General features: G+C 41.4%; 1 long non-coding RNA gene across 1 annotated transcript; it reads right to left on the bottom strand.

The window, feature by feature from the left end:
* Positions 1 to 2,395: 2,395 nt before the first annotated feature.
* Positions 2,396 to 3,544, bottom strand: LOC135339074 (uncharacterized). The gene is made up of 3 exons (XR_010395833.1): positions 3,350 to 3,544; positions 2,924 to 2,973; positions 2,396 to 2,874 (listed from the first exon to the last, which is right to left on the bottom strand). It is a non-coding gene; the product is annotated as an uncharacterized LOC135339074 (long non-coding RNA).
* Positions 3,545 to 18,822: the final 15,278 nt, after the last annotated feature.

Below are 18,822 nucleotides of genomic sequence, written 5' to 3'. Positions count from 1 at the left end.
TGAGATTGTCGAGTTAGTCGGCACTTTGTGGATCTGCCGTGGGGGGTCACACCGACCATTCCCTGACTAGAGACCATGCAACTGATCATAAATCAGGTCCATGTCTATTAATGTCGTGTTTACCTTGTGGCTCGCACACTTTTTTCATGCAACCTCCTCGATGTGTTCGGTATCCAGGAAGAACTGTCATTTAGAGCGTCTGGACGACCAACGAGGGAGCTGGCCGATCATCTCAGTAAGATCGGATCGTAGCGAAGGAACTCGTGACCAGCTACAAAATGGGCACGTCTCTTATTGTCTAGTGAATCTGTACCGTCTTTTGGCTCAGTTGCACTCTACCAAATACTCACTCTAGTAGACGATGTGTTTACTGGTTGTCTGATTTGTTGATAGGGCATAACTACGCAGTTACATGTGCTGTGTATTGTCTGCAGGTGATGAGAATGACTATAAAAACTGGCCCCGTAGCATCGACCTGTCGCCTTCCGTTCTACAACTGACACTTCTTGTGACACACACTTGGTCTAACAGGTTGAGTGATTGGGAGCAGAGCAACGATATTGAAACAGAAATAGAAAGTGAATGACCTCGCGGTAAGTGTTTCACACCGTATAGCGGGGTACTTTTCGAGGCACTAACATTTTGCGGATTGCTCAAACTAAACATTAATATCAGATAACGTATTTCTTGTGGTATTTAGTGAGGGTATTTAGCAAATGTTTGACGGCCAAACGACTGAGAGTATTTAGCAACAACTGAGGGTATTTAGTAAATGACTGAGGGGATTTAGTAAACGACTGAGGGTATTTTCTTCAACGAGTCAAGGTCAATACTAGGCGTTTGTCCGTAATGTATACATTAGGGTGGATCACACTATCCTATAATGCCTGAGCGAAACAAACGTCTGGCACCCAGGTCCCAATACCGTATAGCACGTTATTTTTGTATGGTGGTTTTTGTATGGTGGAAATTTTTGTGTAGAAGCAACATCCGAAAATTATGACTAACTAACACTATTGTGACAGGCTCTGGGAAAACCAGACTATTGGAGCAGAATTTAGTATTGAGCTACAGCTAAATTTATGCCTACAGTATAAAATCTCAATTAAAATGTTATTGATGTATAAGTATCTACAGTCCTTCTACTACCTCTCTGTAAAATCTGATGCTCTAAATCCAACTCTTTCCATCGAAACGCTTCGTCCAAACTTTCGCTATTACCTTATTTTTCCTAATTAAGCAATCTTTGAGAGCCGTTTTTCTCGATACTACATTTTACGGCTTCGAGTTTCCAACGCGCATAACTCGGGTATGAAACTAGCTCGGGTATGAAACTAGGTATGTGAACACTAAGCATATCGTTGTGTAGGCAATGCTCTGCTCTATCACTTGGTACATTAATCACCAAAATTTTAGTCTGCTCCAATAGTCTGGTTTTCCTAGAGCCTGTCACCTATGATCAAACCTATATAGACATGTACCCCTACAGACTGAGAGAAGGAAGACGTGAAGCTGGACTTACTGGAGACTGCTGCCAGGTAACTCCACTGCAGATAGTGTGAACTGCGTGATGTTACTGTTCCACCTCTAGCAAGCCAAGAAAACACTGGCTCTCTTTTTGAGAGGCTTCAGTAGTTACGTATCTACCTCCCTCTAAATGCTGAGAAATTATCGGTGTTTTCTTCTGGTTCACAGACTGAGTTCATTGTAGACAGTGAGGAGTGTGCACAGGGCCAGAGACACAGGAGCAAGCCTAGCATCTTTCTCCAGTTTGATGGCCACTGGGACCCATCGCCAGCATCAGCTCTTACCGGACAGCTGGGCAAACGTACGTGCTTTATTTTAAAGGAATGCCAGCCTTTTTTGGCAGTCAAAGATAGTTACGAACTATGTACATGCATTAGCCCGTCAATTGGACACCATTGCGTACGTACATGTACATGCTTTTCTTTTGTATCAGGCCGATTGGTATGATGCTAAATGTACATGTACGTATTTGCTCTTGTAGGTGTAGGCAAGAGTGTATTACCAAGAGTATGCAACTGCCTCTGGAGATGAGATTAGGCCTCTGCTGCGTCACTACAATGTGTAATTGTGTAAACTGTGAAAACCGATAAGGCAACGCATCAGAGTCAGTGCACATTTTGGCAGTTGGCTGTGGAGCATGCTGCTCTACACCCTTAATTAGCGGTTACCACAGTTTACACAAGTACACATACCGTGCTCTACCGAGATTACGCCCACCCCCACTTTTGAGTGGAAGTTCCTGCATAGGCTATTTTGCCTCGAGAATACGCCCACCAGGAAGTGATACATTTGTCAGTGAGTAGTTGCCGTTTAGCAGTTTATTGTGTAAGCTGGTTAGAGGGCCTAGGAAAACCCCCCTTAACGCGGCACTAATTAAATTAAGCTATAAGCCAATTTAGTAGAAATAAAAAACATGGGCAAAAAATTTTTTTTTCACAGGTGCTAACTTCAACCCTTCCTCTACCTACCTGTAAAAATTTGGGTCTCTACAAAGCTTTAAACAGGTCAAGCGCGGACGTTGAAGAAACTCACCGAACGTTCATTTTTTATAATGAAATTTACTGTCTACGTGAGGGGGAAATTCCCTGGGAATTTCCCTATTATTGTTAATTATTTTTAACAAATAAAAGAGGACAACTTGTAAGGACTATTTCATCAGCCCAGTACTTACAATCATCAAGAGGAGCCAGGTATAATATAGCTCCACTTCTTAACAAACATAATTTAGCAACAGAAATAGATTAGAAAGAGCAGCTATCTAGCTAGCTAGCTTGGCGTAGATCCACTCTTGTTTCTTTAGATGTACGTATCCCGTGCCACTTATCCTCATAAACACTCCATAACAACCTACAGATAAGTAGTAAGTTAAGATAGACACAATATCAATGTCACTTACATTCTAGCCCATAGACAAGCGTTTCTCAGGCCTCTGACACTTACCACCACCTGGGGGAACCATCAATATAAATGTTACACGACAATTCTACGCAGTTTCCTGGGCCCTCCATGATGTGATCACCCATCCCATCAGGCCTGTTACTACTAAGCACAATGGCAGTGATACCAGTACTAAATTAAAGGAGGAAATCTTCTTATAAGGCTACTAATAAGTTGGATCAAGCCTTAGATCAATACGGACGAATACTAAGTGAAAGACTACCTATAATAGATCACTTATATTATAGATCACTTAGGCTTCCTTTAAGCTGTATGAAGGACAGAGACACTTTCTGTAGGCTCCATACAAGTGAGGGATCTTTTATAAGACTGATACATTACACAGATAATAAGTACAAGCTTATAACAAGACATGAGAGCTTACCATTCGAGCGACGGGAGTCTTTGCCTCTTTATTTCTTCGAAGATCCTTCCTAGGTGCCAAGCAATCCAGCTACATAGCTATACTAGCTAGCTAGAGAGTCCTAGAACGCCTAGCCTTCATCTAACTAACTTGTCTTCTCCAGAACATCTTTTACGAAGCTTTACGAGTATACGGAATTGCCTTCCGGGCAATAATTGAACTTCAATTATTCATGACGTTTGAGCGTTTTACTCAAGAGGACGTTGCAATACCTTTGTAGCGTTCCCTCGAACATATCTCCGGATAGAAAATAGCTAGGAGGTCGATCTTGGTATCATTTTGAAGCTTAGAAAACGCTTTATCCGATTCAACAATAAAAATAAACTCGGGTATACCCGCGTTAAGGGGTGTTTTCCTAGGCCCTGTCACATATAGCTTGATATAATACCTAGATTACTCCTATTTGCAAGTATAAGAGACCGAGACAAGAACAATCTTTTCTACATCTCTGTTGAAGAGCATCGAGGTGCCTAATGGCCGGTCAGATTTTCTGCATGACCAATCAAAATCAAAGAAGTCACACTGGATCATACTTGCAAGTATTATTAGCTAGGAACCTCTAATATAGTGCGAGCAAGGTAGATTTTATTACTGAGTGCGTGTGCAGTCCACTGATGAGTCCCGGCACAATAAACATTAGGGACTAGACCTTCTGGGCTTTACCAATGATGGATGATCGACATGATCAATCTCCGTTCTGTAAGTGTATGGCTTTTTGTCACAGCCTTTTCTGCAGCTCAAGCACACCTGTCCAGTAAATGTTTCTCCATAGCAACGCCTTCTCATGGATCTGACCAATAGGTTTTTGTTTCTCACATACATTTCACTTGATCCATTTGCCTATGATCCATTTGCCTATTCGTTCTGCAGGTGATGTACAGTTTGGATTCATTGAGAATGACGCTATTTGGATGTGAGGAACTGAACTGGCAGTATTTAAACAGTTACAGTCAAGAGATGTGAGTCATCGTGGTGATGTGTACTCTGATCTAAATAGCAGCTGTTGTATATGCCCCCCGCTCCATTAGAGTATAACTTTCACTTTCAGTATTAACACACACAAACGGACTACCGTATACCTCGCTTGCGCATGCACACGGAGAGCATATGCACACGGAGAGCATAATTATTCTCAGCCACAGCAATTATGTCTGCATGCAGTCACATGGTATTCCTCTGATCTGTTGCCTAGGACCATCGAGAGGCCTCTCTTCCAATCGAACGCTACCAAGGTCACACACAGGAGGTGTGCAGACTCAGATGGTCACCTGACGGTCAGCTCTTAGCAACTATGATGTTTTCAGAGTACGAAGCTTGCATGTACATGTACGTGTACTTTAGATCGAGTCATCCAATGCAAATGTTCCTACACAAAGATGCCTCTCAATCAGGCAAATAAGCAAATAAGCAAATAAAGCCTCTCTATAGAAAACCCGTTTTCAGGTGCACCTGCACAGCATGTATATCTCCCACTCACTTTTAGTCGCATCATTTATAATAGGGTCACAGGCCAATGTTACGAGCTGTTGTATACGCTGTGCCCTCCCCCTGTGCTCAATTAGACACTAACGTACTTTTTGTTAAACCATAGATACAGGAAGAGAGGGATTTGCAACAAAAGCGCCTCGAATAGCCATCCGTGTTTCCCTGCGGTTTAATTGAGGCCGCCTACTTTCAACGTTGGGAAAAATGGCCAGACACAGACAAACGATTGTTTTACTGTCAGTATAAGAATTTTGCTGCTTAACTTTCAGTTCAATGCAGTGCTTTAGGCCATATGCTACACAGTACACTACTTAGTTAGGCAGCTCTAGCTATATTATAGTAGCAGGAGGTACTTCACAACAATCGAAATTATGTTTTTGTCATCTCTAAATGATGCCTATTAGCAAGGGGCATCGAATAGAAGTGTTTTGGGGGCTTGGAAAGGTTGCCATAAAGGTTGTTCTACCGCATTGGGGAGGGAAAGGGGAGGGAAACACGGATGGCTTGTCAAGCTCTGTATTGATTTCATGTAATTTTATATGTGGCTTATGGGCGCACGTGATCCGTTGCCAATCCCTCTCTTCCTGTATCTATGCTCTTCCTGTATCTATGGTTAAACAAGCTGTTGCATACGCTGTGCCCCCCCCCCCCCTGTGCCCCCCCTGTGTTCCATTAGACTATTATAATAACGTACTTTTTGTATGTTGTATACGCTGTGCCCCCCCCCGTGTTTCGTTAGACTTTTTATGTGTTGTATACGCTCTGCCCCCCCTGTGTTCCATTATAGTGTTATAATAATGTATGATCGACTCTTTATGATCTACTCTTTATCAGAGATATGACCTCCGTCTCACATAGTGTTTATTGTCTAGTGGGTCTTTACCGGCTGTTTTGGCTCATGTGACTGTTACTTATCCATTCTAAAGTCTTTACCCACTAATCAAGGCACGCGTGTCGTATACCTCCTCTGCTCTTGAACTGTGACATACATTCGAGAATAATGGTATAACAAGTGCAAAAAACATTTTTAGGAGAGTAAGGTTGGAAGAGCATGTGCTCTTGAACTGTGACATACATTCGAGAATAATAGGTATAACAAGTGCAAAAAACAAAAATGGGGAAGAGTTATTGGACAGAGTTCAGATAACAATAGAGATCACAGAAAGACGCACAAACATGAGTGAAATAAGATTCATCACAGGCAGATAATTATACAATGTGACTTATATGCAGGAAGCGGCTTGTTTGCCAAATCTGCACTTTATTGTGTCCACATCATCATGCTACATGTAGGTGCATGGTTCCACCCAATTTCATAGCTCCGTGGAGGGTCACAGCGATCCCTACTCAACTGGTACAGTAGAACCTCGATTATCTGGCCCTCCATTATCCGGAACCTCGATTATCCGGCTTGGCAGTTTTCTTGTTATCAGATCAGAAAATGGGCGTGTCCCTCAAACGCGCATGCGTGTTGCAGCTGTTACCATGGATACATGCCTGCTTATCTTCTGCGCATGCGCAGACAACCATGTGGCACTGCTGTTTATCAATAAAGTGGGTGGGTGGATCAAGGCGTGGTTTATCTATTTGATTATCCGGCATATTCACTTATCCGGCCTGCTTCTGGAACCAAGGTGTCTGGATAATCGAGGTTCTACTGTAGTCAGTGGCCGCCTACAACGTTAGTGATCGTGGAGAGCGGCTAAGTTCTACCAATGTAGTATGGTTGGTAGTATGGTAGTATGGTTGATTGTGCGAATCAATCCACGTACGGAGTAAAGAACAGGTGCATGTAATCTACAGGAATCCCTTGCGACGCGGCTTTTTTATTCCATGGACTGCTTCACCAATTTTACCTGCTGATACAGCATCTTGGGGAATTCTGCACGGGTGGTATATTCGACTGCCATTGGTTGTACAACCAAATTCTCCATTGAATTGCGCATGTCAAATAGCAGCTTGGTACGAAGAATTTTCAGGTCAGAAGGCACAGTGACTTGCACAGTAACTGTGACTTGATCATTTTGAGTAGTGGTCCTAGAAGCGCCTTCATATACACGGCATTTTTAGCGGCACCCAAAATCATGTTTTCTGGAGCAACTACGAGGTACACCGCAATCCCGTTCATTGAAAGTGCTGCTTGTCCAGCTCCTCCCTCAATAGATAGTTATATTAACCAGTGTATAAAATTAAATACATAATTACATGATACACTTACTAGTGACAATAGTTTTCCCATATAGCTTAGACGATTCGTTTTGACAAGAACTGAGAAGCGGTGAATGACACTTGGGACACTTGGAACAGTACACCCGTTTGGCCTCAAATTGAGTAAAATATATAAAAACTGTGCACTAATGAATTGACTGGTGCCCCTTGTGTCCTAGATGTGCGGGGAGTGACTTCCATCCACAACATGCCCATTAAATGATGAAGAATTGAGGGAGTGTATGCAAGGTGCAGTCTAGCTAACTTAACTATGTGCACATGTCAATATAATGCTGGAATACAGCTTCAGAAAACGCAAAACCTCAAGGCCATACAGCATTCTTTCTTTGAAAAGAGCTGGCTGGTTGTGGTACGTAGTGTAAGGTGCACATGTGGGGAACATTCCGAGGCACTGACTCTGCCCCAGTGAAGAAAGCTCAAAGGGACGACATGCTCAAAGGGACAACATCACTTCCTGCATACTGCATAAACACAAATACCAAGGCGAAATACATGTAAACATCAGAATTCAAATGTGGGTGGAAGAATGTGCATGATGTACAGTAACTGTACAGTAACAGTAACATCTCGTCTTACCCTTAGCCTTTTCTCGGGTGAGAATATACGGCGCTTCATGACGTATCTGTCAGGCAGTGATCTCAAGGGTTTCATGCTAGAAAGTCTTTGAAGGTTACCGGCTCACTGTCATAGTTCACACTGTATTCACTTTTAATAGCTCTTCAAGTTGCAAATGGTGATGAACAACTAGCACATCACCTTGAACAATATACATCTAAGTTTTCGCTAACATCGTGCACCATGGTTACGCCGAAAACTGTTGAAAAGATTGCCCTATTTTAGCAGATGATATCAGCACGAGCTTTCAATTTGCTGCCGATGGATTGTAGACGGTCAAGCAGTCTTGCACTTGTGACGCTGAAACCATCACTGAGGCAATTGAGGCTTCAAGTAGTACCGAAAATTGGTTATGATGGAGCGTACAAGAATGCGCGCTCTTGCTGCTCATGCTGTGCTGTGCATGCCATAGGCTACAGCTCCAGAAGTCTTTGGCATGTTCTATTATTCCCCAAAGAAAATGCAGATTACACGGACAATCCTATTGTCCTTCCGTGTCCTTCTGCCTCATCAAATAATCTCCTCTGAAAAATGTAATATACCTGTCAGGCAGGCTTGGATCAGTTGTTCCACAAGCATAGATCCCATCCTTTTCCAAGTCAGGTTTAGTGAGGTGAACTAGTTATCAAAGTACACATGACAACTGTGCCCTGCCTTATAGGCTTGTTGGGCGACCTTCCCTGGAACTTAATCATTGCCTCATCAACAGCCACGGCCACGTCCCGGTCTAACGAGCGCATTGACTTTGTTGATGAGGGGACGTACTTTTGCGAAGCGATCGCTACCAGGGGTGCCGGGAGTTGGGAGCGTTGGGAGCGTTGTGTTGTCAGCAAAATGGAGGTAGCGACGAATATCTCTGAACCGATCCCTTGAGATCTTGGATGCGATAGGTGAATAATCCTCTATTGATGGGAGCGTAACTACGCCCATCAATATGTATTGAGCTTGTCGAGGATCCACTTTTAATAGTTTGGTCTGCGTACTTACTTGTCTCAGTAACAATGTACTACAGTAAGTAGTAGTGGAGAATCTGAAATGATAACAGTTGGGCCAACAGATTGAGTGAACAATTGCCGTGGATGGTAGGAGTGGTTGTATGTGTGTGTGAAAAGTGCCCTTTTGACTGTATGCCAAGGCTTGTATTTGCAATTTCTGTTTGCTACATTGTAAGATATAATTTATTATTATAATTATATGCCTAGGCAGTAGCTTGTCTTTTCTTTTCTTTGCTTGATATTTCAATTAGTTGTGTAAATTGCATGCTAGCTGTAGCACTCATTTGTGGGCTGTAATCAATCTGTTACCCTGGTAACAATTTACTTTTGGTCTTTTGGCTTGTGTGGTTTAGAGTACTGGCGCTTTTACTAGTTAGCAGAAGTGCATCGAATACCTCAATTCCTTCTTCAAGGTCTGGCGCTGACGTTTCAAGCACAAAGACACTGTTAGGATGTTACGTAATTGTGAATTTTGTTGACGAGGAAGACCTGCAAGAAAGCACCAACTGTTGAAACAATTCCAATGACACAGATTTAAGTGGATGCGGTTGAGTGAAAGTGTCGTAATCCTGAAAAGTAAATAGGTAATTGGTATGTACAAATTTACACATGCACATGTACATGTGAGGTCAAAGCGTATATACACATGCCTATATACACATGTACGTATATTATGTATAATTATACCTTGAGATTGAGCTGTTGTAGAGTTTTAGAGTGAGTAGAGAGTGAGTAGGTGGTGGAACTTTTGTAGGTGGTGGAACTTTTCTTGGTTTTCAGCTTGGTTTTCAGACAGTCCAAAAGTGGGTTTCAAAAGTGGGCGTGTCGGAAATGGGCGTGGTGACGATGCTAAAACTGGCTAGCTATTATCTCTACTGGCTATTATCTCTACTCCTATTACTCCTATCAGATTAGAAAGATTTAGTTTTAATTAAAAAAAGAAAATTCAGAATAAATACTTCATTATCATTATCATAAACCACACATTGAAATGACTTGTAACTACAGGTAGCGCAGACCCCAGAGGTATCTCATCATTACCTAGCAACTGCTTATAATTATGTACACAAATAATATTGTGTGAAGGCACAAAGTGACTAAAGACACTATATATGTGTTCTCACTATATATGTGTTCAATATTTACACGGAGAAGCAGGATCAGCAGAAACGAAATTTGTCTATGAGGTCACATCCATTTTGGTTTACAACTTAAAATAGTGGAATAGTGGCTCATGATACAGTCATACTGAAGCTCCAGGAACTTAGTCCAGCTTCTGGTCTAGCTATGATCCCAGCCACTGTCACTCAACAAGGCCATAAGCATCGTTCTCCTCACTGTGTAGACCTCACTGAGGTTGTACTAAGAACATGGCAGTACTGCCACGTGAAAGAGCAGCTCAATGCGCATGTCCAACACAGCTCATCAAGGGGATTTCTCAATACCGTAAGTGAATAAAATTTGAAGAGTCTCCAGTCTCCACAGCAACTTTAGGAAAAATTACCTACAGCCTCGGTGATACTCGGTAACCCTTACAACGTTTTGTCGTACGAGTGCCAGAAGAATTGTAGGTGCCAGAAGATTGTAGTCACCTTCCTTCTGAACTACTGCGCACAAAATGCCCTAATCCTCCCTGGTGGCTTTTAGAATACCGATATTCGCTTATTACCCTCTAGCATGTCCAAGAGGTCGATATACAAGGCAGGACATCGCTATTGGGTATTCAACCTTCTGCAAGTTATGGAAACAGCTAATTCCATTTCTTGTAATTACGAAGCCAATGACTGACCTTTGTTGGACTTGTCAGCAGCACGGCACTCTGAAGGCCTACACAGAGCACCTTGAAGAAGTCATCGAGAGTAACTACTCATCGAGAGTCACTACTCCGCTCAACAGGTACGCATCATGTAAGATAATACAGAACGCTTACTATTTGGCCACACTATCCCAGTAATCCAGGACACCGAGGAAGTGTGCTCTATTTGGGGTAAATTGTGAGGAAACTTCCTCTGTGATGAACTGTGATTAACTGTGGCAAGGGGTTAGCCAGCTACATTATTACTTCGAGAACCATGGCCTAGGTGGGATACGTTGTTTCAACCATTCAAACATGGGTTTAAATTTAAATTTACAGGTGATACATCTGCACGCAGAAAATTGTACTGGCCATAACACCATGGTCCAGTTCTTGTTGTTGGCCACACGGTGTTTCGGGCTGATGAAGAGGCTCTATAGGAGGACTGTAATCGGGAGCACGATAGCTACCGGTACAGTAGCCGGTACCCTACTGTACATAAGAATTTATGGTATGTAAAAAAATTAGGGGTTGAAAAACGGAGCTGCCCTTACAACAGGTACACACCATTTTCACTCACACGTTGTGGAGAAGTCAGCCAGCTGTAACACGGTTCAGCTGGTGGTCGACAGTGACGGAGAGGTGATAGTACCTATGTACTTCCAGATATGCTCCAGCATGCCAGGTGTGGTCGTCGCCAAGAACCATAGCGACTCCGATGAGATCATCAAGGATGGGGTAAATTAACAAGGACGACATGCCAGGTCTCTTGACAAAATTCAAGAGTTCTCCTCACCAAGACCAACCAGTCGCCACCAAACCGACGACGACGTTGTGTGACGTTGGCCACAATGGGGTCTGGTCCCAGCTAAACAATTCTCTGAAAGTAGTAGAACAGCACAATCTATATGTGACAATCTATAAGGTACAGTATCTAAGTGGCTAGCTAGATCTATGTAAAATAGCTGCCACCTTATAAGTACCTTTAGTTCGAGAAACAGCATTGCAATTATTTGACCTTGTTTCCGTCTACGTCCGTATACTTGCGCATGCGCAATTGACCACATGCTAATTTTTCTTTAACCAGTTTAGCTAGGTGTTGATAGAGTAAGTGCTCTGGTTTCTACAGAAGCGAAAAGCTATCAGGTAAGGCCAGGGTTTCATCTAGGATTAAAAGTGATTAAAAGTGATTAAAAGTGGAGGAAGGTTGAGATAAAATCCTGACTCCAGTCAATACAATTTGGGGCACAACATCCACAACATCCCCGAAAACCGCAAACATTAATTTAGTGCTGTACGGTTTTGACTCGTGTTTTTTGGAGGTTACACATAATTATTGTATCTATCTAAGGTGGTAGATACGGCCGCACTCAAATAGTAGCCTCTCAGGTATATTAAGGACTGGGACCTTCAATTATTGCTGAATCAGCTAAAACGCAGCCACGCCCACGATTTTTAATATGTTTTGTGTGTAAAAATTTTGTGCAGCTACTGATCTTTTTTAGTTCTAAAAACGGTGTTCTAAACCTTCCTTTTAGCTCTTAATTCTTAGTGTAGTAGGTAGTTCAAAGGCTTAAGCAGACATATCCGCTGGGAGAGAGCATCATGTTCTATTTAGAGTAAGTTATTAGCCTATAAAAATAAAAATGTCACTTATTGTCAGCTGTAAGACTAAGTTTTGTGCAAAATCTCACCTTTGGCCAAAGAAGTGGCTCTCTCCCAGCAGATATGTCTGCTTAAGCCTTTGAACTACCTACTACACTAAGAATTAAGAGCTAAAAGGAAGGTTTAGAACACCGTTTTTAGAACTAAAAAAGATCAGTAGCTGCACAACATTTTTACACACAAAACATATTAAAAATCGTGGGCGTGGCTGCGTTTTAGCTGATTCAGCAATAATTGAAGGTCCCAGTCCTTAATATACCTGAGCTCCCTTTCTAGCTCTGGTACAAGGACCAGTCAATACAATTTGGGGCACAACATCCACAACATCCCCGAAAACCGCAAACATTAATTTAGTGCTTGACTCGTGTTTTTTGGAGGTTACACATAATTATTGTATCTATCTAAGGTGGTAAGATACGGCCGCACTCAAATAGTAGCCTCCCTTTCTAGCTCTAGAGCAGCTACTAGGTACAAGGTACAGGTTGTTAGTGGACTTTCTCATGGCACTTTATGCAGGGGAGGTTGCTGGGGCTACTGCTCTTGAACAGTGGCTTTGTTTGTCTTGATAAGCGAGAACCATAACATGCATGATGCATAATGACATGAGACCTTAACGCGGCAATAATTAAAGGTGGTAAAAAATTTTTTTCACAGGTGCTAACTTTAACCCTTCCTTCCTTCCTTCCTCTACCTACCTGTAAAAATTTGGGTGTCTACGAAAGGTCAAGTGCGGACGTTGAACGAACGTTAATTTTTTACAATTTACTGTCTACGTGAGTTGCCTATTACCCTATTATTGTTAATTATTTTTAACAAACAACTTGTACAGGAGGACTATTTCATCAGCACTTAGATGTACGTATCCGTTAAGATAGACACAATCACAATATCAATGTCACTTAAGCGCTCACCACCACCTGGGGGAACCATCAATATAATATGTGATCACCCATCCCATCAGACCTGTTGCAGTGATACCAGTACTAAATTAAAGAAGGCTACTAATAAGTTGGATAAGGCAAAGAGAAAGACTACCTATAATAGATCACTTAGGCTCCATAATTATAAATGAGCGATCTTTTATAAGACTGATACATTACACAGATAATAGCTTACCATTCGAACGACGGGAGTCTTTGTCTCTTTATTTCTTCAGCTACATAGCTAACTTGTCTTCTCCAGAACATCAGGTTGAACACACGTATACGTACTAGTAGCTATTTCAGTAGAGTCCAAAATTTGTAGCTATCCTCAGCATCAGAGCACACAAACACACACCCCCCCCCCCCCCACCCCACACACACCACACATATACACACACACACACACATACCACACATAACATACACACACACACACACAAACACACACACACCACACATACACACACACACACACACATACCATACACACACACACACAAACACACCCCCCACACACACACACATGCCCCACTTACACACAAACACACACACACACACCCACACACCACGCATACACCCCCACACAAACACAAATACACCCCCCCCACACACACACACTTACACACACACACACTTACACGCACACACACACACACACCCCCCACACACACTCACCACACACACACCACACACACATCCCCACACACACACACACAAACACACACACCACACATACATCCCCACACACACACACACACACACCACACATCACATACACTACACACACATCCCCCCACACACACACACCACACACATCCCCCCACACACACACACACACACCCCCAACACAACACACCCCCAACACATACACACACACACACCCCCCCCACACACACATACACACACACGCCCCACACACACACGCACGCTACGTTACTAGATAGTGGAGTTGCATGCCCTCTTTTCTTTTATACGCCCTTGGCGGTACTACGTATGAAATCATAACCGCGGCTATTCGGTTAAACACGTTGCAAATAGCTAACCTTCTCAAATATTTTTGACAACGTATTTTCACTGTCAACACCTTGATATAATAATACTGAGCATGGATTTAGATTTATATATCATGGGATGGATTTATATCATGGCATGGATTTATAATTCTGAGGGTGGATTTATATATCATGGGATGGATTTATAAATCTTATGGCATGATCTGAGGGTCGATTTATATATCATGGGATGGATTTATCATTATAAATCTGAGGGTGGATAGGCACCAACCTTCTCAAATATTTTTGACAACGTAACTGTTGCTTATGGGGTGCCGTTTGTCTCAAAAGTGAACATTAACATTTTCACTGTCAACACCTCAACACCTTGATATAATAATTATATCTGAGTATGGATTTAGATTTATATATCATGGGATGGATTTATATCATGGCATGGATTTATAAATCTGAGGGTGGATTATATATCATGGGAGGTGGATAGGATATATATATCATGGCATGAATCTGAGGGTGAATTTATCATGGGATGGATTTATAAATCTGAGGGTGGAGGGTGGATTTGTTAATGCACCTGTGTGTGTGCGCGTGTGTGTGTGCCTCCTGTGTGTTTGTGTGTGTGTGTGTGTGTGTGGGTGGGTGCGTGTTCCCCCTGTGTGTGCGCGCGTGGTGTGTGTGTGTGCGGTGTGTGTGTGTGGTGTGTGTACGCGTGCGTGTTTGTGCTGTGTGTCTGTGGCTTTATACCATGCTAACAATTTACATCAGTAGTCATGCCTAGGCTTGTGTGAAGTTCCTGCTTGCGTTACTCAATGCTCAACTGTGTACATGTACAGAGATTGATTACATAATAACCTTTTCTGGGGAAAGCAAAGCAAAGGCGAGGTTTATGAGGTAATAGGCTTGTTGGTTGTGTTATGCTAGATATTAGGTCACAATTTGTGATATATTATTATGTCTGTGCCCAAAGTTAAATCTTGTTTTTGTTGAATTACTTCATATGTGTAAGTTTGCTTGTGGGAGTAAGATTGTATAATTATTCAATTTAGTTGTGTGTAAATTTAGTGTGTGTATTGATTGCATGATAATCTTTTAATCTTTTATGCACCACTAAAATTCAATTCTTCTGGTAATACTCTTCTTCCTCATGTACTGCTGAGACCACCACCGTAGTGTCCAATAGTTGACTCTAGCTGTTCATGTAACGGCCGCCCTCTTTTTGTAGCTCTTCGTAATTAATTTTCCTTCAACGGTCGCCCCTGTGTACTGTACAGAGTCATTGCATTGTTGTATAATTGTCACTTTTGATATTGAATTTATATACATGAACATTTCGCAAATTTTTGATTGCGGTGATTTGGACTCCATAATTATAGCTTCTGTTGACCTTCGAGAGAAGCCTTGCAAAGTTGTGGAGCTCTGGAGCTTACCAATAAGAATAGAGCTTTTGACGCAAATTTGTGTCATCCGCGGTTAAAGCATCGATAGAAAATTAAGAAACGAAAATGTTTGCGTGAAACACTCCGCGTTATAGGGTGAATAAAACTACTAGTCAGCATGCTCATTACCTGTCTTGCACATAGAAATGGTGAATTGATCACTTTTAATATGTTTATGTTCTTTGTCCACTCACACTCCCCCACACTAACCAGTACACCCACTAGCATAGAATAAAGAGAATCTAGCTCTAAAAGGTTGACTAAGCAACTATCACTAAACAAATAAATGCTATACAAGAAAGGCCTCTAAAAGTATATATACTAAAGCAGTTTTACTAAAGCAGTTTGAAGGACTATAATTATGCAAACGTTTATGAACAGTACAGCTTAGATACATAATAACCAAGTCAAGCAAAGTCCTTTGCTGTTTCGGCTTCACAGCAGGAAGAGAAAAATTGACATGGAGTATTTCAATAAAAGTAAAAACAGAGTAAAGACTTAGAGCTTGTCAGTACTTACTTTCTCCTGATCCATCCCTTCCATGATGGAAGGGATGGATCAGGTTTCTTTAAAGCAAGTTTGGTAAACTCACCGGATCAGTAAGGTGTATGTATTTTGTACCCCCAGCTTCTTGGATCTTGGACTTCTTATTCCAAAATAATTGTAGTGGTTGGCCACTGTGGATCGAGTGTTCAGAAGAAGCTAAATACAGGAATGATCATGAATAAAACCCAGTCTCCATACTCACTCTGGTGGTGGGAATTAGCTCTAAGACAAGGTAGTATTGTAATATAATGTGATTGCACAGTTGGTCAACACACTATTTCCCACAAAGTACAGTAAAACAAGTGCTGACCCAGTCATTCCTCCAACTCTGTGGTAATAATTGTTTATATAGTCCGTAGGATTAGCTATAGTTCTTAACATGTGTAACTTATAATCATGTGTAGGTAGTTATTGTAGGTAGTTATTGGAATACTAAAGTAATGTTGTAAGGGTTAGGAGGACAAAGGTCGATAAGTATCACGTTAATCCTCATCAACTTCGGTGATTTTAGTAAGCATACTTTCAGTTTTTTTGGCGGTTTTTTTGGTGTTGTTTGGTGTTGTTTGGTGTTGTTTGAATCCCGCCATGTTCACGTTTTGCCATTGTAAACTCCTTGGTTAAAAATAGTATAAAGTAAACTACTTATCAATGACTCTTGTTAACCGAATAGCCGTGGATATGATTTCATACATAGTACTGCCACCATGTCAACTAGTCTGCCCTATTTTTATAAATCTTCAGTTACTACAACTGGATATGTATATGGATATGTATAGTATACTCTGCGCACTTAAGGCCCGGGTCCAGATTTCAACACCAAAATTTACACTATGTTCATACTGCTGTATTATTTGCAATATACAGTGTATGCTGCATCAAAATGATCCAAAATGAAGCTCAATGTTTTCTTTTTCCAAAAAACTAATTAGCTTAATTCAATTATGCTAATTAGTCCCATAAATGGTGATGACGTCATGCCACTTTCAGAAAGAGAAGTGCAAATACGGCGTTGAAGATGCCAAGATCAAGCTTCAAAAACAAGGCTAGATGAACATCTCATAGCTAGGTACTAGTATCCTTGATGGGAAGAGTAGGAGTTATTGTATTCTTGAGATACACAAAATAGCCTACCTCTAGAGTGGCTGTCAGAGCTAAAGAAGCTAGCATAGCTAAGAAAGTTTTGGACATTTTTACTTCCCATCAAGGAAACATAATCATAACAACATACTCTATCTTTTGAGGGCCTAAACAGCTACTCTTACCTTGTTTAAGTCCGCCGTATTTGTTGCCAAAGATAATCTATAATAGTTCTAGCAGCTAGCTAAGCAAATACATTGACCTTATGACGTCACATGCAATGAATAACATTAATAAACATTATGAATCTCATTAACACTACATGATCTACATGATCTACATAAAATGTTGGCAATGAATAAAATTAATCTTATCAGTGCCTGACCCAGGCCTTAACTGCGCAGAGTAAAGTGCTTGTGTCGTAGACTGTAATTTGGCTAGTGATACAGATACCATTTTCGTGTAATTATTACTGTTCTGTAATTATTCCTGTTCATTTTAATTTATGAAGTCTCTCTATAAGTCTCTCTAATTCTACCAATTCCAAGCAATTTGTCCCCTATTGGTGAAGTGGTAAAAGCTAGAGAGATTGATGAGTTGAAGTGCCTTGGTGATCCTGTACACAGCAGCCACAGCAAGGCAAGTATAGCCCTAGTATGGTGGGGGAAATGGAAGAGTAGATCCCTTAATACCACGGTGCTCGTTCTTAGATTGTGGAGTGAGTTGACCGATGCGATAATCAAATTTCGTTCGGATCAAAAAATCGCTCTTTGCGTATGGTGAAATGATCGACAAGTTTACTGGTGTTCGCTTCCATTACGCATGACATTTTCTCGCATTGACTTCCAAAATAATGTGATTCAGAATCGGAAGTCTGAACTAAACAGATTTAGCTGAGTATTAGTGTTTCACCATCAATTTGATTATTTTCTGGTTCTGAAACTAGTATGTAATGACATGGACTCAGCTGGTCACAATGTTGTATACGTTTGTCGTTTGTTGTCCAAGTAGTCTAAGTCTCCACTTAGTAGATGAATAGTATGTTCGAAATTTTCATTTCTAGAGTACGATGTTCCATTTCATATCTCATTCACAGTATAGTGCAAAAATCAAATTAGCTACTCTGTGTGAGAAGTTAGGTTGTATTAAAAGTTAGGTTGTATTAATAATGCACTCTAGTTTTTAGTTTGATTTTCAGTTTGGTACACGCTCACCGTCTCCTTCCTTCCAGGCGTCCACAAACAGCAGTACTCAGTTTGATTTTCAGAGTGGGTGATTGCTATCAAAAAACGAGCTGTACTGGCTTGGAAAACATCACACACAATTCCTATTACATGGCATTGTGAACACTCTTACTGTATTGTTTGTTTTAGTCACAATTATTATATCTGCATACAATAGTTACTTGTGAATACAATAGTAAGGGTGTGGTACGCTATGGTAATCCTACACCTCTACAGAGCTCAAGTCTTCCGAACATTGTAACGCTGTTACCACCAATGTATCGCTTGCTGGAAGTGATGCTTTGCCGTAGAAACTGGATTATTAGCGCTATACGCGTATCTTTATTTTAAGCGCATGCTCGACTGCTACAACTGCATGCCAGAATGTGGGACATGAATGAGGTCCTTTTATCTGAATGTACAACACAGAAC

Source organism: Halichondria panicea, chromosome 7 (assembly GCF_963675165.1).
Source record: "Halichondria panicea chromosome 7, odHalPani1.1, whole genome shotgun sequence".
Taxonomy (NCBI): domain Eukaryota; kingdom Metazoa; phylum Porifera; class Demospongiae; order Suberitida; family Halichondriidae; genus Halichondria; species Halichondria panicea.
Note: the sequence above shows the minus strand (reverse complement) of the source record. Positions and strands in the feature narration are given on the sequence as shown.